General features: G+C 43.8%; 1 pseudogene; it reads left to right on the forward strand.

The window, feature by feature from the left end:
* Positions 1–311: 311 nt before the first annotated feature.
* LOC146406868 (RNA polymerase II subunit A C-terminal domain phosphatase SSU72 like protein 5 pseudogene) lies at positions 312–1,184 on the forward strand (annotated as a pseudogene).
* Positions 1,185–15,427: the final 14,243 nt, after the last annotated feature.

Here is a 15,427-nt window from a genome sequence, read left to right on the forward strand (position 1 = left end):
TTGAATTAAGTGTTAAGCTTGGAAATGCAAAACACATTTCCACATGCCCCTCAGGAGAGGCCAATGACAAGCCCACAATAGTCTAGGTGTTCATATCAATAGCAGCACCAAACAGTTGAACTCACAGGGCTAACTGGATTTCAAAACACACCTAGGGCCTTGCCCCACTGTTATGGAGAAGCAGAGGTTGGGGTGATTTAATGAGTGGATTTTCTAATGACTGCATTGGGTTCCCTGGTCAGAACCCATTATCAAAACCCAGTCAACCAAGAGTCAATCAATCAATCAATCAATCAATCACAAGTTCTCCACCTACCCTGGGGAGGTGACTCCATGTAAAGGCAGTCTCTGTTCTTTGGCCCATGCTAATTGGAAGTGCTAGACCCCGACAGTCAGCTTCCTGGCTTTAGAGAGCCCTCAGCCACTGCCACCCACTCATGTGCCTGGAGTCCCATGTGGCTGCCATCAAGCCCTCTAAACTGCTCATATTGGCTGTGGTCTGTATGAATAATATGAACGGGAGCATGGAGACCCAGGAGCATCCTCAGCCAGGAAGGCTTCCATGTCAAGTCTTTCAGAGCAAGATCCCTTGTGAAGCTCCCAGGGCCCATGCCCAACCATCCTGCGTTCTACAATTTCTCCACCCCATATGAGAGATGCGCAGGCACCCTCTCCAAAAAGACTGAGAACGCTACAGTAGCAATGGCATCTTAAACATCCTGGAAAGAAATAAGAGAATCAAGCCATGCCCAGAAAGACTTCAGGACTGCAGGTGTCCCTTCAGTGTCATCTTTACCTGTGCAGAGAAAGTCTGTAACAGGGTATTGAAAGATCTGTACTGTAGAAAACAGGAGACCTTCCAGCCTTTGCATGTGATTAACTTGGACGCAGAGGACACACTGGAGGCCATCTCCCTTGGAGCTTTGATTATCTGTGAGCTCTGCCAATGCCTCAGTAGGTGGACCACGTGGTGGGTAGTCTGACTGAGTGGCTCCTGGCAGCAGAGCAGAAAACCGGAAGGAGGTTTCTCCACGCAGTCTGCTTCTGCTGAAGGTCTCCGCTCAGGATCTCCTCTCGTTTTAAATGCTTGCTCAGTGAGAACTTGTGCCTGGACTTTTGGGCCAGATGGTATTTTCTGTGAGAAGTGTCTTCAAAACCCTTTCCATTAAAAGCCATTGGTATGATTTTTTTTTTTTTTTTTCGAGCACACCTTGTGCCCCAAGGAAAGAAATGGATGGGAAAAGCATTTGTTGAGAATCAAAACACGGATTATCATCAGTGATGAAAACCCTTCCAGCATTGCGGACAACGTTACAAGTACTTCCCTTGCAAGAAACTGTGCAGTGCTCATAGTGTCCTACAAGGAAGTTCCCATCCAGGACTCCACTTTCCAGATAAGCAAACTATGGCAGATTCTCCCAGTCTCCTCCCTTCTTCTCGGTCACATGATACAGCAGCAATCTGTGTGCTGGTCTGCAAGGGTTGGTTTAACACAGCGTTTCTCAGTACTTTGAAACATGGTCCTCACCTCTGGTCGTGATTGTAGTTCAAGCCCAAGATCTTGCTCTTCATCCTTGGTTAGAATGCTTTAAGTCTGGGTCACTGACTCTAATAAAATTTTTTTCATGCTATAAGATCTGACTACCATTTCATTTATGCCTGGCTTTCTCTCTAATATGATTTTTTTCTCTTAAGAACACCCTTCTTCTCTCCTATTCTTGAATCGGTGCTTCTGATCGACTTTCCAGGGACTTCCAAGATGCACTCAAGTTTGAGAAGCCTCTGCTTTGAGATAGTTCCTCTCAAGCCTTGGTACGCATCACAATCATCTGGAGGCCTTCTTATAACACAGAACTCTGGCTCCATGCCCAGAGTTTCTGATTTTGTGGTCTGTCCTGGGTCCCAATTTGCATTTTTAACACATTCTGGGTTAATGTCGATGCTGTGGTTCTTTGAACATCTTTGAGCAGACTTTGAGAAGACTGAGTGTGTTTACTGAGGTAGGACTTTGCAATGTGACAATCACTGTCATTAAAAGAATTTATTGGGAGTCTCTGTTGTGGCACAGCGGAAACGAATCCAACTAGGAGCCATGAGGTTTGATCCCAGGCCTCGCTCAGTGGGTTAAGGATCCAGCGTTGCCGTGGGCTGTGGTGTAGCTCACAGATGCGGTTTGGATCCTGTGTTGCTGTGGTTGTGGTGTAGGCCAACAGCAGTACCGATTCAACTCCTAGCCTGGGAACCTCCATATGCCACCAGTGTGGCCCTAAAAAAGAAAAAAAAAAAAACCCAAAAAACCAAAAACTATTAAAAAATTATTGGAGTATAGTTGACTTACAATGTTGTATTAGTTTCAGGTATACAGCAGAGCGAATTAGTTATACATATATCCATTCATTTTCAGAATCTATTCCCACATATGTTATTACACAGTATTGAGTAGTAACTTCTCCTTTTTCATTTCTAATTTTATTGATTTGAGTTCTCTCTCTTTTTTCTTGATGAGTCTGGCTAAGGGTTTATCAGTTTTGTCGATCTTTTCAAAGAGACCAGCCTTTAGTTTAATTGATCTTTTCTATTGTTTTCTTTGCTTCTATTTCATTTATTTCTGCTCTGATCTTTATGAGTTCTTTCCTTCTGCTAACTTGGGGTTTTGTTTATTCTTCTCTTTCTTGTTGCTTTAGTAAAAGTTAGGTTGTTTATTTGAGATTTTTCTTATTTCCTGAGGTATATTGCTATAACTTCCCTCTTAGAACTGCTTTTGCTGCATCCTATAAATTTTGGATTGTTGTATCTTTGTTGTCTTTTGCTTCTAGGTTTTTGTTTGTTTGTTTGTTTTGCTTTTTAGGGCTGCACCTGGGGCATATGGAAGTTCCCAGGCTAGAGATCGAATCAGAGCTGCCACTGCTGGCCTACACCACAGCCACAGCAATGTGGGATCCCAGCCACATCTGCGACTTACACCACAACTCCCAGCAATGCCGGATCCCCAACCCATTAAGTGAGGCCAAGGTTCGAACCCTCATACTCATGGATACTAGTCAGATTTGTTTCCACTGAGCACTGGTTTCTGCTGAGCCATGACAGAAACTCCTTGCTTCTAGGTTTTTTTTTTAATTTCATCTTTGATTCCTTCAGTGATCCATTGATTGTTTGGTAACATGTTTAGTCTCCATCTGTTTGTATTTTTTGCAGTTTTTTTCTTGTTGATTTATAGTCTTAAGCATTGTGTTCAGAAAAGATGCTCCATATGATTTCAAATTTTTTATAATGATTTTTATTTTTTCCATTATAGCTGGTTTACAGTGTTCTGTCAATTTTCTACTGTACAGCAAGGTGACCCAGTTATAATACATGTATACATTCTTTTTCTCACATTATATGCTCCATCATAAGTGAATAGATATAGTTTCCAGTGCTGTACAGCAGAATGATTTCAATTTTCTAAATTTATCAAGGCTTGATTTGTGGCCCAAAATGTGATCAATACTAGAGAATATTCTGTGTGCACTTGAGAGTAATATGTATTCTGCTGCTTTTAAGATATCTGCTTAAATATCTATTAAGTCCATCTGGCCTAATGCTTCATTAAGGCCTGTGTTTCCTTGTTGATTTTCTGTCTGGATGATCTGTCCATTGCTGTAAGTGGGGTTTTAAAGTCCCCCACTATTATTGTGTTATTATTGATTTCTCCTTTTAAGCCTTTTAGCAGCTGTCTTATATACTGAGGTGCTCTTATGTTGGGCGCATATATATTTACAATTGTTATATCTTCTTGGATTGATCCTTTGATGATTATGTAATGTCCTTCTTTGTCTCTTGTAACATTCTTGATTTTAATGTCTTTTGTCTGATATGAGTATTGCTACTCCAGCTATCTTTTGATTTCCATTTGCATGGAATATCTTCTTCCATCCTCTCACTTTCAGTTTTCTTTTTTTTTTTTAGGGCCACACCTGCATATAGAGATTCCCAGGCTAGAGATAAAACTGGAGCTACAGCTGCTGGCCATAGCCACGGCCACAGCCACATCAGATCTGAGCTGTGTTTTCGACCTACACCACAACTCATAGCAACACCAGATCCTTAACCCACTGAGCAAGGCCTGGGATTGAATATGCACCTTCATGGTTTCTAGTTGGATTCATTTCCACTGAGCCACAATGGGAACTCCCCAGCTTTCAGTTTGTATGTGTCCCTAGAACTGAAATGGGTCTCTTGAAGATCTATATATATATATATATATATATATATATATATCTTGTTTTTGCATTCATTCAGTCTGTCTATCTTTTGGTTGGAGCATTTAGTCCTTTTACATTTAAAGTAATTATTCTTGTGTATGATCTTATTGCCATTTTCTTGATTGTTTTGGATTTGTTTTTTAAGTTTCTGGGCTCTTAATTGCAAATGCACCTCTAGTATCTTGCAATCGTACCCTTCTCTTCTCAGGATTTCTGGTTTTGGTAGCATATTTGTGTGTGGATGATTTCCTACTTTTACTATATGTTTGCCTTTACTGGTGAGCCTTCTCAGTATCAATTTTTCTGTTTCTAGTTGTGGCCTTTTCTTTTCCACCTAGAGAAGTTCCTTTAGTATTTGAGGTAAAGCTGGTTTAGCGGTGCTGAATTCTTTTAGCTTTTGCTTGTCTGTAAAGCTTTTGATTTTTCCTTCAAATCTGAATGGTAGCCTTTCTGGGTAGAATATTCTTAGTTGGACTTTGTTTTTTTCCTTTCATCATTTTAGGTATATCAAACCACTCCCTTCTGGCCTGCAGTGTTTCTGCTGAAAAATCAGCCGATAATCTTATCGGGGTTCCTTTGTGTGTGTGTGTGTGTGTGTGTGTGTGTGTGTGTGTGTGTATACTTTTTTTTTTTTTTTTTTTTTTGTCTTTTTGCCTTTTCTAGGGCCACTCCTGAGGCATATGGAGGTTCCCAGGCTGGGGTCGAATTGGAGCTGTAGCCGCCGGCCTATGCCAGAGCCACAGCAACTCGGGATCTGAGTCGCATCTGCGACCTACACCACAGCTCACGGCAATGCCAGATCCTTAACCCACTGAGCAAGGGCAGGGACCGAACCCACAGCCTCATGGTTCCTAGTTGGATTCATTATCCAGTGCACCACGATGGGAACTCCTCCCTTGTATATGTTGATTTTCCCTAGCTGCTTTCAGTATTTTCTCTTTGTCTTTAATTCTGGTCAGTTTGATTAATATGTGTCTCCAGGTATTACTCCTTGGGTTCATTTTATATGATATTCATGGAGCTTCCTGGATTTGAGTGAGTGATTACTTTCATATGTTAGGGAAATTTTCAGCTGTTATTGCTTCGAAAATTTTCTTCAGCCTTTTCTCTCTTTTCTTCTCTGGCACTCCTATAATATGGATGTTAGTGCATTTAAAGTTGTCCCAGAGTTCTCTTAGACTGTCTTCATTTCTTTTCATTCTTTTTTCTTTATTCTGTTCCATGTCAGTGATTTCTTTTTTTTTTTTTTTTTTGGTCTCTTTGCCGTTTCTTGGGCCGCTCGCATGGCATATGGAGTTTCCCAGGCTAGGGGTCTAATCGGAGCTGTAGCTGCCAGCCTATGCCAGAGCCACAGCAACATGGGATCCGAGCCACGTCTGCAACCTACACCACAGCTCACGGCAACGCCGGATCCTTAACCCACTGAGCAAGGGCAGGGATCGAACCCGCAACCTCATGGTTTCTAGTCGGATTCGTTAACCACTGCGCCACGACGGGAACTCCTTTGTCAGTGATTTCTAACAGTCCATCTTTCACCTAGCTTTTCATTCTTCTGCTTCCTGTATTCTGCTGCGGGTTCTTTCTAGTGAATTTTTAATTTCAGTTATTGTGTTTTGCATCTCTGTTTGTTTAACCTTTAAATCTTCTATTTCTTTGCTCATTGTTTTTTGTATTTTATCAACCTTTGCCTCTAGTTTTTTTTTCCCCTAGATCTTAGATCATCTTTGCTATCATTATTCTAAAGTCTTTTTCATGGTGGTTGCCAATCTCCAGTTCACTTAGTGTTTTTCTGTGGTTTTTTTTTCTTATTCCTTTATCTGGGTCATAGTTCTCTGCCTTTTCATTTTATATAGATTTTTGTGTCATCTCCTTTTGCAGGCTATGTGGTTTTAGCCTCTCTTGTTTCTGGTGTCTGCCCCCTTATGGGTAAAGTTGGTACACAGGCTAGTTTCAGCCTTCCTGATGGGGAGGGGCTGGTGCCTGCCCACTGGTAGGTGGAGCTGATTCTTGTCCTTCTGGTGGGTGGGACTTCATCGCTGGGTATGATTAGAGGCAGCTGTGTGCCTAGCAGGACTTTAGGCAGCCTTTTTGCTGATAGGTGGGGCTGTGTTCCCACCTGTTTGTTGTTTGGCTTGGGACTTCTCAGCCCTGATGGGTGGGGCCAGATTTTTCCCACATGGCCATCTCCAGGGAAGTTCACACCTGTGATTATTCCTGGGACCTCTGCCTCCAATGTCTTTCCCCCATAGTGAGCCACAGCTGCCCTTTGTTTCTCCATGAGATCCTCCAAGACCCGTAGGTAGGTCTGATCCAGATTTTTTTTTTTTTTTTTTGCCTTTTTAGGGATGCATCTGTGGCATATGGAAGTTCCTGGGCTTAGAGTTGAATCAGAGCTACAGCTGCCAGACTATAGCCCCAGCAACACCAGATCTGAACTGTATCTGTGACCTACACTGCAGCTCACTGCAAAGCCAGATCCTTAATCCACTGAGTGGGGCCAGGGATCGAACTCATGTCCTCATGGATACTAGTCAGGTTTGTTACCACTGAGCCACAATGGGAACTCCATGACCCAGATTCTTATGGAGTCTGCTTTCATGTGGAAGCCAGTGCACATGAAAAGCTGTGTGTACCCTTCAAGAGTGGAATCTCTGTTTCCCCCAGTCCTGTGGAGCTCCTGCACATGAGCCCTGCTGGTCCTCAATGCCAAATGCTCCGGGGACTCCTCCTGTCACTCGTGGTCTCAGTTGGCTGAGCACCCACAATTTTGAAGAGGGGAAAGTGTACATGATGGCCGAGACTGCCCCTCTTTAAGGGGCTTTCCTGGAAGTCTCACATGACAATCTGTCACCACATCTCATTCCTTGTGTCACATGGGCACATAAGAAGGTGCAAAGAAAAGGCTTTGCAGGGGCTTCATAAATTTTCCGTTATGGTCCTGAGCAGGTTCCAAGACCACATGGGCAGAGGCTGGTGGCTTTCTCTGGATAATTGTGGGACTATGTCCGTTTCAGAGTAGATAAGGGTGATCACTATGGAGTACGTTTTTTCCCATCTAAGATGTCTGGCTGAGTGGACATGGAGAGCAGCTTCCAGTAACATAGCTGAGGGCATCAATGTCAGATGGGCAATCAGGAAAGAGAAGAGCTGCCTGGAGGAGTCACTGAGGCCTGGCAGTAGTATGTGCTGACTTGGCTGGGGCCACTAGTCAGTGCTCACTGAGACCACAGCCACAGCCCCTCCTAGGGCCCATGTGTTCCAGGTGGCCTCGTTCTGTTCCAAGTGACCCTGTGCCACCTTTTGCCTCTTGGTCTCAGCTAATAGGATGAAAGCCTGGCACCTAACTTATGAGCAGGCCACCCATGCCCTTACTAAAAAAAAATTATCTAGCCAGGTGTTCCCTGGTGGTTCAGTGGATTAAGGCCTCGACATTGTTACGAAGTGGCCTGGGTGACTGCTGTGGCACAGGTTGCATCCTTGGCCCTGGAATGTTCGCATGCTGCTGGCACAGCCAAATACATATATATAATATGTGTATATTATCTAGCCATTTAGATTGCCTGGATTGGGAAGTTAATCTGATTATACAGAAAGAACTTGCAGGTAGAAACAGAACAAAAGGAAATAGACACTGGGGTAATCTTCTGCCACTGAAGTCCTGGTCTTCTGAATTCCTCATGGCCTCTCAGCCTGGCCCTTGGGGCCCCAGCTCAGATCTCCATGAGCTTCCCTCCTAACTCCTGGTGGGTCACCCCTACCACCAACTCTCCCCATCTGAGCCGGAGCGCTTCTGCTGCTTGCAAGCAATCTTACCAGGCCTCAGTAGTTTTAACTCAAGGCCATCAGGTGCTTCCTATAGAAATTCAGTTGATTTTGGGAGTTTCCACTGTGGCATAATGGGTTAATGCTCTGGCTTGTCTCTGAGGAAGATCCAGTCTAATCCCACAGCCTAGCAGCTGTGGTGAACATCGCAGTTCTGGCTTTGATTTCATCCCTGGCCTGGGAACTTCCATATGCTGTGGGTGCCACTGAAAACGAAAGAAAAAGTTCAGTTGATTTCAATAAAGGAATCAAAGTCAGTCTTTTGGGAGTTCATTCTGGGGCAGGTGGAACAGCTGACATTGTTGTAAATATTCTTGCAAATTCATTTAAAAAGTTCAGCATTGAAGATAGCGTTCTTTGTGCTTGCAAGTATGAATATAAATTTTAGTAGAACACAGCAGCATAGTAAAAACAATATTCATATCCAATTAGGAAATTCATGGAGCAGAAATGAACTTGGAATTGGTGTGGTGCAAATATAATTGAAAATTGGGATAAAACAAGCTGTGATGGTATAGCAATTGAAACAAAAACTGTAGTTATTTGTATGTACACCCACACATACATAAAGAGTAATTACACTACAATATTTTTGTTGCAAAGATGTTTAATTTAATATAAGGCATATTTCAATGTGGCAGCAGGGTTAAGACTAGGTAGAGGGAAATAAGGCACTGGCTCATGTGTAAAATTTAAGGGGCAGCAAAAATCCTCAATAATCAAAGACAAATGGGAGTTCTGTTGTGGCTCAGTGGAAATGAATTCAACTAGTAACCATGAGGTTGCAGATTCAATCCCTGGCCTCACTCAGCGGGTTAAGGATCTGGCATTGCCATGAGCTGTGATGTAGGTCACAGGCAAGGCTTGGATCTGGCACTGCTGTGGCTGTGGTGTAGGCTGGCAGCTGCAGCTCCGATTGGACCCCAGCCTGGGAACCTCCATATGCTGTGGCTGTGACCCTAAAAACCAAAAAAAAAAAAAAGACAAATAGTATTCTAATACTATATGTATTTTAAAAATCAAAATTAATACAAAAACCATGATACACCAAATAACAACAACATTTTGAGTAAAGACAGGATCAGTATTACCAATTTTCTTTCTGCCTCAGGCTCCAGCATGACTTGGCACAGCACTGCACAGCAGTATGTTTTCGCTTGTTGCTCTCTGTCATCAGTCACATTTTTTAAGTGTGTGAGCCTTTAACGAATTACTTTGTAAATCATTTTATTTTTTTTTTTTTTTTTTTTTTTTTTTTGTCTTGTTGTTGTTGTTGTTGCTATTTCTTGGGCCGCTCCCGCGGCATATGGAGGTTCCCAGGCTAGGGGTTGAATTGGAGCTGTAGCCAGAGCCACAGCAATGCAGGATCCGAGCCGCGTCTGCAACCTACACCACAGCTCACGGCAACGCCGGATCGTTAACCCACTGAGCAAGGGCAGGGACCGAACCCGCAACCTCATGGTTCCTAGTCGGATTCGTTAACCACTGCGCCACGACGGGAACTCCGTAAATCATTTTAAGTGTTTACAATAGCATTGAACATTTTGTAAATGAATCCTCTAAATTTTGTTTGAAAGCAATTGAAAACCTTTAATCAGAGTATTCAACGGTGTTCCAAAATAAATTAACTTTTTTCAACTTCAAGGTACTATATACAAAGCTTTCAGCAAATCTCAGTTATTTCACACTAGAAAACATTTTCATTTATCCTTCAAAGTAAGGGTGTTGCTAAACAAGTAGTGAGAACACAAATGGTGGCCAAAATTTAACTTAGAGATGTTCTAATTTTCCTTTAGAATGCCTTGACTTGTGGCAAAAATATTTTGACAGAAATCCTATCTTTTTTTTTTTCGCTTTTTAGGGCTGTACCCAAAGCACATGGAGGTTCCCAGGCTAGGGGTCAAATCAGAGCCACAGCAAGGCAGGATCCAAGCCACGTCTGAGACCTACAGCACAGCTCACGGCAACACGGAATCCTTAACTCACTGAGCTAGGCCAGAGATCGAACCCGAATCCTCATGGATCCTAGTTGGGTTCGCTAACAGCTGACCCATAAAGGAAACTCCCTAAAATATTCTTACTAAGAATATTGTCATCTATAGAGAAGAGTTCATGCAGGGTATCAACAATTGCCATTTTATTTATCATAAAATGTAACTTTGAAGATGATTACATGCAATTCTTTGAGGGGAAAAGAAAGAGTCCATAGTTCTTAAAAATACCCATTCTTTAGAAAAATGCCAGTGACAGATATTGCTAGGCAATTGATTAAAGTACATGAATGTATACCAAAATTCTTTTTGCATATGCACACTGAGGTATATGGAATAACTGGCCAACAGGGACCTGCTGTATAGCACAGAGAACTCTGCCTAATATTCTGTGATAATCTATGTGGGAAAAGAATCTGAGAGAGAATGGATATATATGTGTATGACTGGGTCACTCTGTTGTACAGCAGAAATTATTACAATCTTGTAAATTAACAATACTTCAATAAAACTCAAAATATTCTTTTTACAATACTTTTAATGCTCAGGTAATAAATTTTAAAAGTTAAAAAAATTGTAATGTACATATTAACTAACAACTTAATACATGATTTTAAAAATAAACTTTCGATTTTTTTTTTTTTTTGTCTTTTTAGGGCCACACCTGTGGCACGTGGAAGTTCCCAGACTACGGGTCAAGTTTGTGCTACAGCCGCAGGCCATGCCACAGCCACAGCAATGAGGGATCCGAGTGATGTCTGAGACCTATACCACAGCTCCTAGCAAAGCCAGATCTTTAACCTACTGAGTGAGGCTAGGGATCAAACCCGCATCCTCATGGATACTAGCTGAGTTTGTTACCACTGAGCTACAACGGGAACACCAACTTTTGATTTTAGAATAGCTTTTTATTTACAGAAAATAAAGAGAGAGATTCCGTATGCTCCATACCCAGCTTCCCTTATCAGTATGCTGCATTTGCTATAATTAATCAATCAATATTGATCCGTTCTTATTAGCTAAAACCTGTACTTTACACAGGTTTCCTTAGTTTTTACTTACTGTCTTTTTTTCATTCCAGCATCCCAATCAGAATATCATACTAGGTTTAGCTGTCCTATTTCCTTAGACTCTTCCTGGCTGTAAGAATTTCTCACACTTTTCTTGTTTTTGATGACTTTGACAGTTTTGCAGAGTACAGGTCCGGCATACTTCTCTACTGGATCTTGTTGCTTTTTTCAGGATCAGTCCCGTGTTATGAGTTCAGAGAAGATCATAGAGGTAAAGTGCCATTTTTGTCACACCAGATTAAAGGTGCATACAATCCTTGCTTTTCATTTTTATTTAAAAAATTTTTTTGGCTGCACCTGCAACATACAAAAGTTCTGGGGCCAGGGATCAAACTCAAGCCACAGCATGACCCAAGCCCCAGCAGTGACAACTGCTGGATTAAAGGTACTTACTAGCAATATAACTTCCCACTGTTGATGTTGGCCTTGGCCTGATGTAGTGTCTGTCAGGTGTCTCCCCTCTAAAGTTCCTCTTTTCTCCCCTTCCCATCCTGCACTCTTTGGAAGAATGTCACTATTCATGGCCCACACTTAAGGTCTGGGAGCTTATGTTCTTCCTTGAGGGGGGAGTATCTATAGAAACTATTTGGAATTCTTTTGCACCAGAGATTTGTTGTGTCTCCCTCATTTATTTACTTATTCAGTTATTAATTTATAGCACTGTGGACTCATGGATATATGTTTTATACTTTGAGTTATAATCCAATACTTTATTTATTTGGTTGCTTAAGTTATTCCAGCTCTGGCCAGTGTTTTGGTTGATTCCTGTGTCCCTCTGACAGAGCCCTCATTGTGAAGTTTTCATAGGAGCATTTGTGCTTTTTTTGTCTTTGCTTTTTTTTTTTTTTTTTTTGTCTTTTCAGGGCTGCATCCCCGGTATATGGGGGTTCCCAGGGTAGGGGTCAAATCAGAGCCATAGCTGCTGGCCTACGCCACAGCAACACAGGATCCTTAACCCACTGAGCAAGGCCAGGGATTGAATCTGCATCCTCATGGATCCTAGTCAGATTTGCTTCCACTGAGCCATGACAGGAACTCCTTTACTTCACTTTGTTGAAAGTTACAAACCAGGGAGTTCCCACTGTAGTGCAGTGGAAACGAATCCGACTAGCATCCATGAAGATGTGGGTTCAAACCCTGGCCTCGCTCAGTGGGTCGTCAATCCGGCATCGCCATGAGCTGTGGTGTAGGTCACAGATGTGGCTCGGTTCCTGCATTGCTGAGGCTGTGGTGTAGGTCAGCAGCTGTATCTCCGATTTGACCCCTAGTCTGGGAACCTCCATATGCCATGGGTGTGGCCGTAAAAACACAAAAGACAAATAAATAAATAATAAAATAAAAAAGGGCGATTAGCAGGAAGATTTGAAAGCTGTTAAGGATTGACAGACACCAAGCCCAGTCTTTCACTTGGACACAATCATAAGGATTGAAAGATAAAAACAACTGACGATAATGACATTTATTGCCAAGTCTGCATCGGCCTCCCTCACTTATGTCCCTGGCCACCAATATTTACCTCCACCTCATGAAAGAGCAGAGGACTAGTTTCTGACTCCTCTTGGAACGACCTGCAGCTCACAAGCTGTGCAAGCCCAGGTGGGTGACTTAATCTCTCTGAGCCATAGTTTCTTCACCAGCAAAGGAAAACAGCTGATTCTTGTTACTCGTGGTAGTCATGTTCTGTAAAGTAGATGGAACACTAAATTAGCAAATACCGAGCCATTATTTCTAGGGAGAATACAGGATTTTAGGATTAGATTTCCATGAGCCCCTGGTCACATTTTTTTTTTTTTTTTAACTGATCAGTACTTAACCTTGTTTTAGTGTATTTCTGTTTAGATCCCTTATTTAATATGCATTGCTGATTCAAAATGAATGTACCTGTTCTAACACACCTGTTTTCTCTGTGTGGGACAACACGGCCCTCTTACAGTTAGGAACACTAGAAAGCACTTCAGCTCTGTCCTCTGGGCCATTTAAAATAGTGAAGTCACTAACAAAAAGCACAAACTTGTAAAAAGCCCAGCACTAAATGGACCGCAGAAAGGACGCTTGCTAACTGTGCGAGCTGAGAGGAAGGCAGAGCGCCGCCATGCGGGACGTGAGCTAGGAACTTGCACGTGGGGCCACTCTGCACAAGTCCATTAGCGACTGGGAAAGCACGGTGAACGCTGATTGGGAGTTAAAATACATTTTATTGAGCAGGCGCATTGGCAAATCCTGGATCAGTGAGGACGGAGGGCAGCACCAACGACCCTGGATTATCGCAAGTATTGACAAGGTAACAGAGCTCTTCAGTAGCTTCCCCATGATGTGTCCTCAACCCAGAGAATCTTACAGCTGTTGCTTTGCTTTGCTGCTTGCTGCTTCTGTGGTTTTAGCGCGTCAGACTCAAGGCGGGGCGCTACCTGCTCTCAAAACGAGGTGCTCTGAGGCCGAGTGATGGGGTGTTCGGGCTAGCCCAGTACCGAGCTGCACTCTAAGCCTTTGTTGAACCTGACTTGAATTTTCTGCAGTACCGTTAGTTCAGCCTGAGCAGCTTGAGCCTGTGCCAGGGTGGCGGAAGCTACCCAGGGGTAGTGGAGTGAGCTGGACCCGAGAGTGAGGGCCTCCTTAAATTCTGGGCATCTCTCCCCTCAACCTGGTGCCAGCTCTGGCACCTGCCTGGAGGAGTTTTCTGGAAAGGCTGGTTGAGGCCAGGTGATGGAGGGAAGCTGGGCACAGGTGGATTTTATCTTTAGGGTGGTAGGAAGCTATGGATGTTTGTGGAGCAGGCCTGTAATTAGGATGGAGCGAGTGTTCAGAAGGCAGCTCTGGCGATAGTATAGAGGAGGGGGCTGTAAACAAGGCTGGGAGGAGTCTGCCTGGTGGGTGGGAAAGGCAGAGAGAAGCGCTTCTGAGGTCTGGGTCTTTTGAAGCCTGGCGCGTTTCTCCTTGGGCAGTGGCTGTAGTCCGCCCCCGCTCCCCCCCCCCCCAACCCCCTGACAAGGGCAGGAATATTGAGCGCTGTGGGTGCTGCCCTTCTCCCTGAGGCTTCCTCTACCAAAGTTTCCCAGCGTGCAGTCTTCCCCAGTGTTTGACAGTCATTCCTGTTCGCTGAATTTTTCATTAGGAAAACGGTCACTGGAGTTTCCATCGTGGCACAGCAGAAACAAATCCCACTAGAAACCATGGGGTTGTGGGTTTGATCCCTGGCCTCGCTCAGTGGGCTCAGGATCCATCATTGCTGTGAGCTGTGGTGTAGGTCGAAGATGTGGCTTGGATCTGATGTTGCTGTGGCTCTGGTGTAGGCCAGCAGCTGGAGCTAGGATTACACCCCTAGCCTGGGAACCTGCATACCGTTGTGGCTCAGTGGCAATGAAGGCTATTATCCATGAGGTTTCAGGTTCTATCCCTGGCCTGGCCCACTGGGTTAAGGATTCAGCATTGCTGATCCTTGATCTGGGAACTCTTATGTGCCAGCAGGGCAGCCAAAAAAAGACAAAAGAAAAATCATACCATAGCTTTGAAGTCAGCTCTCCAAGTTACTAGGGAGTTCTTAACATTCCCAAGCATTAGTTTTCTCACCTGCGAAATGGGGATAGTAGTAGAACCTTTCTCAGATGTCTGTTGCAGGAGGCAAATGAGATCACTCATGAACTCTGCTTAAGCGTGGGGGCTGAGTCATTGGCAGTAGCTGTTAATCATTCCTTGTTCCTGATGGCGAAGGCATACATCATATAGACCAGCGCCATTGATATCCTCCTTCTTGGACTCTTTAATCTCTGACTCCCACCCTTTTATAACCTCTGCATGGGGAAGGGCTCAAGAGGAGGCCCTTACGATTATCTAAGCAGCTTTTGACCCCTTTCTTTTATACTGTGCACAGTGGATTGTTGGTTTCTTACTTTGGAAATGGTGTATCATGTTAGAGGCTGAGCACAAACTTCTGTCATAAAAGCCTGCAGAGAGGGGAGCAAGAGGCAGGCCTGAGAGGTGCAGGGGGAGACAGGAGGGGGACCCGCTTCTCCTTTTAGCCCTTCCAAAGGCCAGCTGCATCTCCTTGGGCCCCTCCTAAACCACATTATGGCCTTCCAGCAAACTCTCTCTTTCTGATTAAGTTACAGATTCTGTTTCATGCAGCCAAAACCAGGCCAGTGCCAGGTGAATGAGATGCGCCTCCTTTCCTCCCAGAACCCAGCCCAATGCAGGGACAGGAGGGCATCAGGCCAGGACAGCCCTCCAGGAAGTGCTGAGATGGGGGAGGGACACAGATCCACGCTTGGGTGGGAGGAAAGGGACTTCTCCACAGAAATGATCT

This window comes from Sus scrofa, chromosome 1 (genome assembly GCF_054392235.1).
Source record: "Sus scrofa isolate SSC_HxYL_T2T_F1_AM1 chromosome 1, Sscrofa_HxYL_maternal_Yorkshire_Landrace_v2.0, whole genome shotgun sequence".
NCBI lineage: Eukaryota > Metazoa > Chordata > Mammalia > Artiodactyla > Suidae > Sus > Sus scrofa.